Here is an 11,465-nt window from a genome sequence, read left to right as displayed (position 1 = left end):
TTGTATTATGGTGACCACCTCCTTCAGACCCTGAGATGCAAACCATCTGGTTCAGGAGACTTAATTCATTCAAAGCAGATAGGTGTTGCCTTATCAAACCCTTGCCTATTTTTACCTGTATTTGTCTTCTGTCTTCCACAGTGCAGTCTTTGGCAGGTTAGATAATTTCCCCCCCTTTTGCATAAAGACTGATGCAAAAAAGGAACTAAGCAGTTCCATTTGCTCCCTGCTGCCTATCACTATCTTGCCTTCTCTCATTAGTAGACCATCCATTTCCTTCATGTTTCTCTTACTCCTTGTATATCAAAAGAAATGAAGACCAAAAGAATCTTAGCTCATTTTGAGGCTTCGCTTTCCTAACTTCATCTTTGTAAATTCAGGCTACTTGCTGGTATTCTGTACTAGTTATTAAGACCCTCTTGCCATTTTTTAATAGTTGTCCTTTTTGTCTTTCAACTTGTCAGACAGTTATTTGTGCAATCATGCTGGTCTTGTCAGGTATCTCTTATTTTTCTTTCTCTGTGATATTGTTTCTGTTTGGGCCTTTATTATTTCATTTTTCAGAGTCTCCCAAGTATCCTGAGCTGTTCTTACCTCTAGGATTTTCATCAGTGGAATCCTTACAATCTTTTTCTTTAGTTTGTTGAGATCGGCTTTCATAAAATCTGGAACACTAATCTGACCTTCTTCAGTTACCTTGCCTGCATTATGCTGAATTTTAGAATGACATTGTCACTCTTCCCAAAGTTCCTATAACTTCCATTCCTGCTACCACTTCATCCCTATTGGTAACTATTAAATCTAGTATAACTAACCCTTTAGTTCCTTCTTCCAATTTTTGGATGATAAAGTTATCAGCTTAGCATGTTAGGAACTTGCTTGAGCTCCTATTTGCTGCAGAGTTTGTTTCTCAGTTGATGCCAGGGTAGTTAAAGTCCTACTTTGCTAATTTTATTTAATATATTTATTTATCTACCCTGTTTCCCCTAAAATAAGACATCCCCTGATAATAAGCCCAATCGGGCTTTTGAGTGCATGCGCTAAAATAAGCCCTCCCCGAAAATAAGCCCTCCCCGAAAATATTTAAACACACGCTGGTCCCTGCCATTTCCTCTGGTTAGGGTTAGGGAGACAGAGCTGGAAATCAGGTAAGACGGCAAGAGGAGCCACGTCTTGCTCCACGTGCTCCAAAGTAATAAGAAATCCCTGAAAATAAGGCCAAGCCCTTATTTCGGGGTTAAAAAAAATATAAGACAGGGTCTTATTTTTGAGAAAACACGGTATGTTTCCATTGTAAACCACAAAAGTTCTTTTGACAGTATAAAAATATAGCAATTGCTTGATTGATTGATTTTGAACCATCATGTTGATGTTGCCCTCTACTAACCACATATTGTAGGCAGGTCTTCAGGTCTTCCAGCTTTGTACACATCATTGCTATAATCAAGCCCATCTACTTTGCAGTTGGCCATCCTTTTCTTTTTTTTTTCTTTTTTCTTTTCTCTTTCCTTTTCCAGAATTATAAACTGGATCTTTATATACCGCATCCAAAATATTATGGTTTGAGCCTGCTCATATGTGCCTCAAATGAGAACTTTTGATTGGGTAATGTGTTCTTTTCCATTTGTTTCTTTTCTTGACTATCTATGATAGTCAAGGTTAACTCAGCCTTTCATCCTTCCGAGGTGGTTGGGAGCAATATGCTGACTCTGTAAACTGCTTAGAGAGGGCTGTAAAGCAGTATATAAGTCTTAGTGCTATTGCTATATTTGCATGGCTTTTCCAATGCCAACGCTCAAATGTATTTATTCTCTTTCTATTCTGCTATTTCAAAGTACAACTTTTACTTCCAAAGAGTGTCAGTAGAAAAATCATTGCCTGAACAATTCTGACCTCATAGCATCTGAAAGTCTTTTTCAAGATCTCGTTCGTTCCCTTCCAAATATAAGTCTTAGGTATACTCCTTGTCTGCTGGTTCTTTCACTGCTGATAATTGTTCTCAAAAGGAAGAAAATATCACTACTTGAATATGTTCATTGTAAATTCTTAAAGTCAGTTGATGTACCTGTTGTGATTAGTTTGATCTTTTTCAGACCAAATTAATTGATTATAAAAGGATCATGGTCCTATTTTTTTTTCAGTATGCTCCTTGACTTTCATTACAGACCTCCAGATCATTTGCATTTTTAATTCTTAGTGATCAGCAAAGTAAAGTTTATTGATTTTTCTTCCTCCAACACTCATCTTCCAGTTCAGCCTTCCTCAATACAGTACATATTCAACATATAGGTTGAATAAATAAGGGGAGAGGATACATCCCAGCCTGGAGCCCGTGTGTTTTGCCTAGTTTTGTCCAGACAAGCAATGGAATATTCTGGGATTTCCATTTTCCTAAGACATTCCACATCTTTATTTAGTTAACACAAAGGCCTTCTTTAATCAATGAACCAAGGTATTTTGAATGTTGACATTCCTACTGGTCAGAATTTTAATATACTCCATCTGCTTTATTTGATATTCTTTGTATTTATTTCTATGTGTTCACTGCATCTTTTAGTATACCAATTCAAAATTGAGACATCCTTCTAAGTTCCTAAATGTTTTGTTCTTTTCTATGTCTGTTTCTATCTTCAATATCTTTAAAGTTGTTATAATACTTTTTCTTGTCTTTTCTAACAGCTCTCTGAAATTCTTAATTAAATTCCTTTCTGAGATCTTTGTCTTTTTTGCCTTTAGCTTCTCTTCTCTCGTGGGCAATATCCATCATCTGTTCTGACATCCAATTTTGTTTCTTCGGTTTCCTGGTCTTTGACAATTCCTTTTCACACTCATCCTTAACAATTTCTTAACACATTCATCCTTAACAACTTCAGTCCACAGTTCCTCTGGCTCCATATCAATGAAGTTCAAGGCCTTGAAGCAATTCCTAATGTTCTCCTTGAAAATTGTGGATATGTTCAACATTAACAGAATAACACAACCCCAACAACATCTGACTGGGCATTTAAAGCTGGAGAATATGCACTTAAGCCAAAGCTAACAGTACATATGCACAATAGGGGCTTAACTAAATTTAAGCAAGAATGGTTTTCATACATACACATCTCATAGCATGGAGAAATCACTGGATTGAGACAAAATGATAATTCATTATCCTGTTTCATTTAAGTTTCCTAGACTGTACAGTCCTACTATGTTTCCTTCCTGACCTATGCAGGAAAGCAGTACATCTTGCTTGCATGTTTGGGGTATTCAGATAGAGGTTGACCGTAGGGTTCATCTATCTCCTTTTCTTCTGCCACAGTAGTTGAAGCATATAGCTGTGTATTAGTGTCATTCTTTCTCAGCAGATTTGGGGGGAGGGTTCGTCAAATTGTTGAAGTGGGAAAGGGGAAATCATTCTGCCATTGGTGCTCTTTAGTCTCATGTTGCTTGTTTTACCATTGCCAATCAGTAATTGTCCAAAGAAGTCCAAAAAGACTTCAAACAATTCTCAGTGTAATAACAGGTTAAATGTGGAGCAACATGGAATCCCTGGAATAACTCCATGTTTTAAGGCACAATTAACATTAACTCAATCCCAGGCTTGTATCAGAAACTTTATAAATCATATGGAACAAGAGGGAAAACCCAGGATGGGATAACTTAAATGTATATGTATAAATCTGTGATTGAATCTATTTTTGTTTTTATATTAAGCCAAAGGCAATTGAGTGAAAATGACAAAATTAGTACTATGTTGCATCTCATGATAGATTGCCAAATTCGAAAATGTTGGTCAGTTCTGTGCCTTTTAGCCTCTGTTTAAACCACCATACTGTTAAAAAAAAAGAGAGAGAGACAAAGATAAAGTAATACAGATTGTATATTATAAGACCCTGGACAGATATTGTCTTTTTTAACTGACTGAATGTAAACTACTCTGGGAGAACATTTCTGCTAAGGGTCAAATGGATGAAATTCGTAAAAAAGCAAATAAATCAAGTGTAAAATGAGGATGTCAGAAAGTAAAGGTATATACATAGTATAAATCATTCATAACATAACTTTATATTTCCTTACAAGAAAAATATAGAAAGTCAGATATCACTAAATCTCCCAGATAGGTGTTTTGGATTGCTGCCGTTCAAAGTGTTTGTGAGAGATTCAGAAAAGTCAAGATGGAAGCCATCTTGATTTTTATGCCAATGAGGCCCCATCCCCTTTGGAATGCATCCAAAATTAAGGCAGCTAAAAGTACCCAAATGTTTTCAAAGATGCCTACAAGAAAGCACGCACGCATAAACACACATCTTTCTTTATTTTATTTCTCTTACGCTCTATGGGTCTGTCATGCCTCTAGCACATATCCAACTAGGTGACGTGCTTTTCCCACCAATCTTTCAATGAATGCCTTAGTTTCCCTTACTCCTCTTGCCCATCTGCCCCCTCAATATTCAAGATCCTCTTTTTCTATTCCCACTCCTCAGCAATTGCTGCTACATGTAATCAATTTCAGTGACCTTGCCCTTTTCTGCAGTGGTGGGATTCAAATAATTTAACAGCCGGTTCTCTGCCCTAATGACCAGCTGGATAGGTGTGGTTGGTGGTCATGTGATCATGTGGCGTGGCCAACTCAACGTCACTCACGTCGATGGGCACTTTGCCTTAGCTGTTACAATGTAATAAGGGTTAACCAGAAAGGCAGTTTCTGTAAGCAGGGTAATAAAGATTAGGCTAGAAACAACACCAGAATGTTTCTTTCCTGCCTTCCTTACAGGATTAGCCTGCAAAGTGGAAAAAAACTGCTTAGAAAGTTAACAACCGGTTCTCCCGAATTGGTGCGAACTGGCTGAATCCCACCACTGCTTTTCTGTTTCCCCCAACTCGACCACATCTCTGACCAAAGACATTCTTCGTGTTTCCAAACACATCTGTTCCCAAGTCATGTCTAGATTTAAACGCTCATGTTTCCGTTTGGGCACACACCACCCAGAACTATCTCTGCAGAAAAACTTTTTACACATATCCTATACAAAGTCATGAAAATATGGTGACCCTATCATTTTTTTTTTATAGCCCAGTAGCCTCTGTCAATTTTCCTTGCAGACAGCAAACACTGAAGTAAGCAGTCTGACCTTTTCCAAAGAAAAGCACCTGGTTAAACACCTCAAGATAAACCTCAAGAATGACTCAGGGCCATTTTGTTACCATAATACCAAGATCTGTTCAGCCTGTATCTTAAGCAATTCTGTATTTTGTGCTTTCACTCACAAGTCCTTCCTGGCCAACACCTAACTCTTGCAATTTGGCTGGGTTTTTTTTTCCCTTGGCCTTCTCTTGCCTGCAGATGGTCTGGACAAATTAATTTTTGCCCGAGGTGATTGGTTTGCTGGAACAAGCATCCCCTCCCTTCCTTCCTTTATGGCAATTGCCTTAAGGCTGAATTAGGCCCCTTGTTTATATGTAAACAGATGGCACACTCCACCTGTATGAGTGTTTGTTTTCAGTTCAGCTCATAGATAACAAGCCTGTAAATTTTATGGCTAACTCTTGCATGCTTCACTGAAAAGCCACAGCCAGATTCTAATTTAATTTATACGGATGTGAAAGTTATGGCTTTAAATGGTGTTACCCACTCTGAGCCTCTGGTGGTACCATCATCTGTACTCCAAATTCTAATTCACATCTCTTCCACTATTTAATAAGCAAAACATGCCCCCCTCCCTCTCTTTCCCTCTCTCCCTCCCTCCCTCTTTTTCCTCCTCCTCCTCTCCACCAATCCCAAACATCTGAACTGGGCAAGGGGAACTTAACCAGGTCGAAAGATCCAATGGTACAATATTATTTTGGCAGAAAAATTATAGCTTTTTCTAGACATTTTTGGTAACTTACTTTTCTGTAGATAGGTTCCTGGCCTGAAGTTTTAACTTCACTATTTTCTTCATAATCTTCTTCCGATTCAACATTTTTCAAAAAGAAAGAGAACACTGCACACATAATTATACTGAACAGTTGTGTCTTAACACTCTGTCCTCCCAGCAGGGGTGAAATCCAGCAGGTTCTAACAGGTTCTGGAGAACTGGTAGCGGAAATTTTGAGTAGTTCAGAGAACCAGCAATTACAGGCTGGCCCCAGAGTGGGGTGGGAATGGAGATTTTGCAATATCCTTCCCCCAGTTCAGTTGGGTGGGAATGGAGATTTTGCAATATTCTTCCCCTGCCATGCCCACCAAGTCACGCCCACAGAACCGGTAGGGGAAAGTTTTGGATTTCACCCCTGCCTCCCAGCTATACAAATATCATGTCAAATTTAAGGACCTTTCATTATAGCGAAACTCAAATATGCCAAGTCACCATTCATAGCATTAGTCCTTCATAAGTATGATGTTCAGGTCTATAACATTTACCCTTTAATACATGTTTTTATAATCTGCTCAAACTTCATCAAAGAATTCTGAATTTTTAAAAGACAATCCATTCTGTTGCGAAGCTAAATATACATTGTTTAAATCCTTATGTCTTACCTGGAAGATCTTAAAAATATCCACTCAATAGATATATGAGCAATGAATGCAAACACAGGGTGACCAACTAATATGATTCCTATCTGTTTGGGGCACAGCTATGATATATATATATATATATATATATCCTCCTTATCCCAAGCCATATTACTGACCCATCTAGACCTCTACTTTTAAAAAGACTAGTCTACTCCAAGAATTTACTCAGGAGTCTGTTTTAGCCGCACAGGATTGAACTTCAACTTTCTGCTTGAAGTCCGTAAGCTTAATAATTGAGCTTCATATTCTCCTCTGGAAAAATACACACTGATATGACTCAGCTGGAATTCTGATGAGGTGAAAACTATTGTATAAAGAATTCTGCAAACTAAATAAAACCAATGGTTTATTATCTCAGTTTTGTAAATTGCAGAAGTATATTTATATTGTAGCTATTTATAGGATAAGGTTAGGGACGCTGTAGCTCAGTGGCTAAGATGCTGAGCTTGTTGATCGAAAGGTCGGTAGTTCAGCAGTTCGAATCCCTAGTGCCGCGTAACGGGGTCAACTCCTGTTATTTGTCCCAGCTTCTGCCAACCTAGCAGTTCGAAAGCATGTAAAAAAATGCAAGTAGAAAAATAGGGACCACCTTTGGTGGGAAGGTAACAGCGTTCCATGCGCCTTTGGCATTTAGTCATGCTGGCCACATGACCACGTAGACGTCTTCAGACAGCGCTGGCTGTTCAGCTTTGAAACAGAGATGAGCACCGCCCCCTAGAGTCAGAAACAACTAGCACATATGTACTAGGGAAACCTTTACCTTTACCTATTTATAGGATTGATTTGCAAAAAAATTAAACTTAAAATAACTTTTTGTTAATGAATGGATACTTAAAGCAAAGGGAAGTTTGTTTTCCATGTGTGGTTTGTAGATACTTCAAGATACTTCTGGTTTGTATGCCCAGCTGAATATACATGCTGCAGGAAGCCAAATCCGAATAAATCCAGAAATAAGTAAATAGGTTTTATAAATAAAAAAATCCTCATGTTCTGAGTTGTGAGTAGAGAAACTAATTACTATTGTTTCACTGTTTCACAACAAGGGAAAAAGAGAATAAATCTCTAGGATAAAGAACCTGATGAATCTCTAATTTAATGAACATTATATTGATAGTGTGTGTCATACTTCCAATCAGTAGATAGTAACACCACAATTTGTTTTCCTCCAGCTAAACCTCTTTAGGTTTCTCTTATTGGGGTGCTTTTCGCTGGTTAAGAATATGGAAACTTGGCCATGTTTGTGGAAGGTTATATGTGGTGCTTTAAGAAAATGTATTTCTTTAATCATTATTTTTCTTATATCAACTATAGTGTTCTAATAGATTTATTTGTTGAGTATTATCTGCATCAGTGTCTCACAAAAGAATGGTGAGCCATAAACTAAGAGGAAAGACTTTTTGAAATTTTCTCTATATTATATGTGATTTAAAGGTAAGAAACAAAATGAACTTGTACCAATAGAGAGAATTTCCTGTCAGATATGTCAACAAAGACCTAATCTTATTCGATGTTAGTTAGTTGTTCTGCCCACATATCCAAAGCAACCCTCTGCCACAACAGTGACACATAGACACATCTTTTCCAATCTATGCATCGTTCTTAGAGATTACTTTATTAATTTCAAGTCAGAAAAGAGATACCCTTTTGATAGCATCAAAGACACTCTTAAAATGAATCCAAGTTAGGATCCTAGTTAATTAGGAGAGTGGAGATGGTGATGTTTGACCCAATAATAATATAAGGTAAATGGATGTTTCCTTCATTCACTCTAAAGTTCTGAGAAAGGAAAGTGAGAAACAATTGGAATTTTCTCATCAACAATAGAGGCATTTAGATAGACAACTTATAAATAATTGTAATAAAGCAGTGTACAATGAATCTTGTGGCATGGAACTTTCTTTCACAGGGTGAAGAATCTTGCCTTAAGAATTTATTATTTTTTTCTCTTAGGTCATGCTTCATCAGATTAGACCTTCAAGGGTGCTGTATTGCTTGGCCAAGCAAGTCGTCCACAGGTGTTACCCTTCCAACTTTCAATGTTTCCCACAGTTATTCCCAAACATTTTAGTTACACCCATATAAGATGAACTGACTGTACCTTCAAAATCATGGCATTGGACCTCGATACCTTCAAAGCCGTCTTCTGCCACCAGTAGCCTCCCACCGGCCAGTTCGCTCCCACAGAGAGGGTCTCCTCAGGGTGCCATCGGCCAAATTATGTCAGCTGGTGACACCCAGAGGGAGGGCCTTCTCTGTGGGAGCCCCTGCCCTTTGGAATGAACTGCCCCCAGAAATTCGAAAAAACTCTGATCTCCGTGTATTTCGCTGTGCCCTCAAAACCATGTTGTTCCGCCAGACTGGGCTATCAATGTAAAGATTTTAATTGGTTTTAAATGGGATTTTAAATTTGGGGTTTTATAAATTGGGCCTATTATTTAATAATTTTAATTATTTTTAAATTTTGTCTGTCTTTGTGTTTTTAATTAGGCTGTATACCGCCCTGAGTCCTTCGGGAGAAGGGCGGTATAGAAATAAAATAAATAAAATAAATAAATAAATAAAGTAACTGGTGAAAAACAGTGATGTCAGTAAGGGGGGGGGGGAAACAAAGAAAACAGGGTGAAGTGTTACCTGTTACATACAAAGGAGGTGGAACCAATGTATATGATGTCAAATACACGGTGGCACCACATTATTTTTGTCATTTTAATAAAAGCAACAAGGTCTTATGTCACAGGATTCTTCTGTGGATAATGCAAAAAAAACACCCCACGTACAGTAGTGGGTTTCAATTTAGTTTGCTACTAGTTTGCTCATGCGTGCTTGCGTGCTCACTCATGCACGCATGCGCAGAAGCATCCAGGTGGGTGGGCGGAGCCTCCTGCTGGCGCCCCTAACAGTTTTCCCAATCTGGGGCAAACCGGTAGCAACCCACCACTGCACATGAAACACCTTAAGTTTCCTGGGGGGAAAAAACTAATATGCTAAATAAAAAGGATGAACAACTTTAATCCTTACACTATATAGACCATCCAGATTCAGATCCAGTTGCCTCCAAATGTGTAGGGGAAGACAGTGAGGGGAGAAGCAGCAACACAAGAAGATTATTCTTTTATATCTTTTTTGATGCTTCCCATTAACATCTGGCTAATCTAACAGAAACCAGATTGTCCACTGAAACAATTTATAATACCTTCTAACCATTATTCTAATGATATATTAATTTGAATTGGCTTTCTATCTCCATAGTGATGGATGAGTAATACTTAAATCACTTGTATGGTTGGGTTCTACTGATATCCACAGACTTCTGTAGGCAACTTGCATCCTTCCTTACCATTGATTTCAGTCTCTGATTAACCTTTGCTTTGATTCAGGAAGGATTCGCTCAGGTTCTTTATTGTCAAGAGAAAGTACAGGTTGTCCTCGACTTACGACCATAATTGAGCTTGAAATTTATGTTGTTAAATGAGATATTTGTTAAGTGACAAATATCTGCCCCATTTTACGACTTTTCTTGCCACCATTGTTAAATGAATCATTGCAGTTGTTAAGTTAGCAACCTGGTTGTTAATTGAATCTGGCTTCCCCATTGACTTTGCTTGTCAGAAGGTTGCAAAAGGCATTCACACGACCTGGAGACACTGCGACTGTTATAAATATGAACCAGTTGTCAAGCATCCAAATCTTGGTCACATGACCATGAGGATGCTGCAATGGTCAAAAATATAAAAAATGGCCATAAGTCACTTTTTTCCAGTGATGTTGTAACTTCAAATAGTCACTAAATGAACTGTTATTTAGGTAGTCAAGAACTACCCGTATTGCATTAGTAGTAGTAGGATCCATCATTCAGCTGATCTTCAGGATACTGTATAAGAATGCTACATTTATTTTTCCATTTCCCAATACCAAAAAGTCCCTTAAAGGTAAAGGTAAAGTTTCTCCTGCACATACGTGCTAGTTGATCCTGGCTCTAGGGGTGGTGCTCATCTCCGTTTCTAAGCCAAAGAGCCAGTGCTGTCCGAAGACGTCTCCGTGGTCATGTGGCCGGCATTACTAAATGCCAAAGGTGCACTGAGCGCTGTTACCTTCCCACCAAAGTGGTGCCTATTTTTCTCCTTGCATTTTTAATGTGCTTTCGAACTGCTAGATTGGAAGAAGTTGGGACAAGTAATGGGAGCTCATCCCATTATGCAGCACTAGGGATTCGAACTGCTGAACTGCCAACCTTCAGATCGACAAGCTCAGCATCTTAGCCCCTGAGCCACCGCATCTCTTAGTATAATTGTCCCAAAAGTTTCATTATATAGATTGCTATGGTCATGTGGAAGAAGCAGATTCAAAATCCAGGTAATTTCTGAACAGATATCTTCCATCAATGCCATTTGATAGTTTATGGAAAATTCTCTGCAGCTGAACAAGGGCAATTGAAATATTTTACATATCACATCTTAGAAGGGTTATATATGATTAAGGGCAGAATTCAGTGACTATTATAGATCGTTCTATGGTTTTGTGAAAACAAATATGATACCTACAAGGCTGTATTTGTTCAAATATATGGCATCCTACAGAAATTACGCACCTTTATGCTCAGTAGGAATTATGTGCTAATGTCTCTCTTGCAAATGCTGGGTATATTGACTAAATTATGAAGAAACACATGCAGAATGGAGCAGACCACAGCAAAATAAGGCAGCATTCTTAGAATTCCTTCCATAGGGTTAATGATGCAGCCAGTACACAAACCAGATTCCCCTCCCCCCCTTTTAGTTTGCTGTTAGAGGCAAATGTGGTGAATTAAGTCTGATTTGCATGGATTTTGCATATACAGAGTTTGGAATGTGACAGCAGCCGATAAGCTGTTTAAGTTCAAAGAAAAGTGTCAAAACTCCTGTTGGTATGTAAGGTATTGCAC

Source organism: Pantherophis guttatus, chromosome 2, assembly GCF_059756535.1.
Source record: "Pantherophis guttatus breed Tessera chromosome 2, ASM5975653v1, whole genome shotgun sequence".
In the NCBI taxonomy this organism is placed as follows: domain Eukaryota; kingdom Metazoa; phylum Chordata; class Lepidosauria; order Squamata; family Colubridae; genus Pantherophis; species Pantherophis guttatus.
Note: the sequence above shows the minus strand (reverse complement) of the source record.